This window comes from Opisthorchis viverrini, assembly GCF_000715545.1.
Source record: "Opisthorchis viverrini unplaced genomic scaffold opera_v5_54, whole genome shotgun sequence".
Lineage (NCBI taxonomy): Eukaryota > Metazoa > Platyhelminthes > Trematoda > Opisthorchiida > Opisthorchiidae > Opisthorchis > Opisthorchis viverrini.
Window position 1 is genome coordinate 1,172,710 of NW_008751711.1, and position 4,315 is coordinate 1,177,024.

The following is a 4,315-nucleotide window of genomic DNA, read 5'->3' on the forward strand; positions in this document are numbered from 1 at the left end:
GTGATCTAATGAAAATTACATTACCGGGAATTCACTGAAACAATCCTGGAGCCTATAAATCCATTAATCTGGCTGTATTCAAAAATCGTCTGTTGTTTTCACATAGGTTGAAAATTTGCGACTCTGCGAACCACATATCGGTGTGTTTTCACAGCAACTCTCGGGGTAAAAATCCCTTTAAGCGTCTATAGGTCTCGAGGTCCTTATTTCTCTATCCCAAGAGCTACGTGAATAATTATTGAGCAAATAATATCTCCGGATGAAATTGAGTGTGACACATGATAGTGAAGCATTGATCGTATAGCAATGGATAATTGTGAAACGTTAGACTTTTATCTTACTATACGGTGCGGTAAATTAGGCGCGAATCGAGAGAGAATTGTCCACATATGAGCAGTCGAGCAACGTTCAAATTGTTTTTTACGAAGATTCTTGTCCTACAGAGATTCGTGCACGGGTAGATTGCGTAATGATGTTGTGTTCACTCTATGTTTTGCAATGAGAGTTAGGCATCGAATTCATTTGACAGACGAATTGTGCTTATTTAATGTAAAATACCCCGGTTTCGAGTGATCGATAGAATACGTTAATGTCCAGGTGTTTTGCACCCCAAATATAAGAAAAAACGTTGCACTGTAATAGCAAATGTACGGTAACAAACCGAAAACTCATAGCCGACGTAGACACGGTTAAGTGTGAACAGCAGGCTGAGTAGCATCTCTTTGTTGGCCAGTGTTATCACTGTCCACTGGGTATACGGAAGTATGTGTGATACGTTGATCGTGATTTAGGCGTTCAATTATTATTGTTTTTCAATGTTCCATACATAGTGATCAGCGAAATGCTTGCAGTTAAATGTTTTAGATTTTTCGGGCGTCATCAACACGATTAGATTTTCCAATGAAATGCACAGAGCAATTGCACAGAATATCTACGCTAGACTACAAACACCTACCGGGCAGCAATCTTATCCGGGTTCCTCACAGAGATATCCCAGTTAAGAAACGTAACGCCAGACTTACAGGGGATTTTCAAACGATAGCGGTGTATTGATTTGCTTGGTAATGACTGAATGGCCACATGATACAAAAAAACGCAGCAAACAAATGAAACACAGGACTCCATCATCTCACGTGCACGAAGAGATTTTGTATAAATTCGGTATGGCGAATGCCACCTGAAATATTTGTAATTGCCGCTTTTTGTATCAACCTTCACTTCTGGGACTCTCAGTGGTTCAGTATTCTGACGGAATCGGGAAAAGTTCAACTAGCCTTTCGTTGTGGAGTTTACACACGAGATATCAAAACGCTGCTCGAAATATCGCAAAACCACAAACTATGTTCTTGTCATAAGTATGTACTTCCAAATCATTGTTCATTGAGAAGGCATGTGAAGAAATCTCGCTAATTCGTCAAAGACGCTGTGTGAATCCGGCAAGTAACCCACACATTTACTGTAGTAGGATACTTTACATTAAATTATAGCCATGAAATAAATTCCTCCGCCTTTATGGTACGTTCATCATGGGCGAAGCACCTTGTCTCTGCGGTAACACAGATGGCTTTTCGGAGTGTCACATCTTGCTTCATTGAAATATTATCCTGTGTAGTCGAAGCATCATTGGATGGGTCAAGAAGAATAAGTAATCGCAGTTCTTCCCATACCTGGACTCACACCACTGAGACACGTATTTCGGCACACCATTGTTGGTACGCAGGATATTTGCTATCATAATTGTCAGTTTCAACTGCATAAGAAAGTTGTGGTTATCTGAATGAAATCAGCCTAGAATGCGAAACCGTTTTGCGCCCGGATGAATGAATAAGAAATAACAATGATAATAAATAGTACATAGGTAAGTGCTAGTCTAGATAGCTTCTAATCAAAACGGATCACGTTCCTTTGAACAAGTTTTACTTCAGGAAAATGTTCTGAACCATTTGAGACTGACTATTCCTTCGATGTTTCGGACACACGTGTAAATCCCGATCACCCGTTCAAACCTTCTGCTATCTCATTGGAGGGTGTCCGGAATTGTACTGATTGGAATAAACAGTGCGGTTGTATGGGATGGCTTCCTGCAAACGTCGCAGCACGTACTAAAGCGGTAAACGTCGAATACGCTGCGCACGCTGTTTACGATTTTCTTATTTGCAACGGTCATCACTCCGTATGGTCATCGGGAAAAAGGTGAGTGATTCGTCAAATATTCCTTTGTGCGATTTACCTCGTCCGCTCACACAATAGACACAATGCTGTTTAAATGAACAAATCATTAAATGAGGAGAACACTTCCCTAATTAACTTTGTCTGGGCAGCATTGCTTTGTGTCGTTAGTTGCGCAAAGCTAGAGAAAACTAAAGCATACCACATTTTTCTGCAGTTTTCTCGCCCAGTCAGAACTAATTAACTGCACCCGTACGGCCAAGTAAAAGTGAGTGGTTTCTGGATCACAAACCTTTTTTGTAAAATAAACATGGGTTAGCAGCATACATTTGATGCGTCTTGCAGGGTGCGCTTTGCTTTTTGGAAAACCTGAGTTTCGTACAAATTCGCTAACAAAAATACCCCAATGTATTTGCTAAAGCGACCATAATTCGAAGCAAACCTCGTTAGGGCCTTGCAGACCTGACTACATAATAAAGCGGTTAGTCTGCATTCAGAAACTTTTTCAAGGTTCCGTTTTCCTCGTTAACTCGTTCAGTTTCGACAAAAGCTACTTTCGTGGGCACGCGTACAACAAGCAGTGTCACGCATTGTCGTAACCTCAGTCAACTTCCGAAACAGCAATAGAGCATAAGCGTGCTTGGTCCGCGACATTCAGCTTGGTTCCTCTTTGATAAGACTGTCCTGCATAGTAATAGCATAAAATGACTAAATATTGCACCCTGATGTTTGGACAGATAACGTATGACCAAGAGACAGAAATTTAGCCACAATCCTTAGTGATGTACTGGATAAATGCTATCTTAAAAGACAGTCCTGGCCGCACGGTAAAAGCCAAATTACTTGCGAGGAATAGGCCTCAAACAGAAAGACGTACAGTTCCCAACCATAATCAGACATGACGTGTGACACTCCCAGTATACTGTAGAGGACACAGCTTTCCCCATTATGCTTTCAGCGAAATTCAGGAATGCCAAAATTGCAGGCAAAATTTAGTAGGATCGTCTAAATGTCAGCGTTAATACGGCTGATATCCAGAATTCACTCCTGCGAAAACCCAAAACTTAATGAATGCGGAGCTCTTACATAAATGATCCACGTTAAATACCGTTTGAGTAATCAAACCACAATATTTGCGAGTTTTCCGTCACCCTTGATTATTCTGCCACGCTTGTTAATTATGGTGGGCCTACTCTCGATAGGGTCACTTGGATGTAAGCCATTTAGTTGTGGTTGAAATGTTTGTGGTCCAGATTGCATCCGGATTATCCTAACTATCCTCTTGAGCATTTCCCAAGCCTTCAGATAAGAGTAAGAATAGTTCGCCAGACAGTTAGACTCCACGCAGACGATTGCCTTCGAACAGCCAGACAACTCTTACCTTTGGATGCGGTTTCCGTGATTAAAGTGAGTGTAGAATGATTGAATCCGCTCACTTTGTTGAACGGCCACTGATGCTGAGCGGCCGGCATGTGCGCTGAGTTTGTGAACATTTGTAAAGTTATTTTTTGAGTTGAAGAACAACTGGCACCAGGCATCAATTGCCACCGGGCTTGAAGCTCAGAGTGTACGCAACTGTAAGTCGTAAGGTGACCAGGTTCATCTCGAGTCAGACCGCTGCATAATTCAAATCATTCAAGTACACAGGGCAAATATCAATCAACAAGACATACTAATACCTCAGCCCCGATCTTATTCACGATGCTGCTATGGATTAGTTTAATACCATTTCTTATTTCTTACCTACGTCATAGGATCGTTGAGTAAACGAAATTCTGAGGGGAACTCGTCTCTAAAGGAGAGAAAATGATAATAATAATAATAAGTTATAGGACAAAGATACGTTACACATTCTAACCACAGATTATAATATGTATATGTCAGGAAAATCACATTCCATTCGTTCAGGTTTTATTACACCACCATGACATTCAGATTACAAACCCTACAATAATGTTCATGACGATAATTTATTCGTTCAGGATTACACCACCATGACATTCAGATTACAAACCCTACAATAATGTTCATGACGATAATTTAAGCAAACAAGTACCCATGCTTGCTCTCTTATTTGGATCTGTTTCATACCCCACTTTCTCTTCGGTGAAAGCGTTGGCCAATCTCGCTGATTTGTACGGACCCA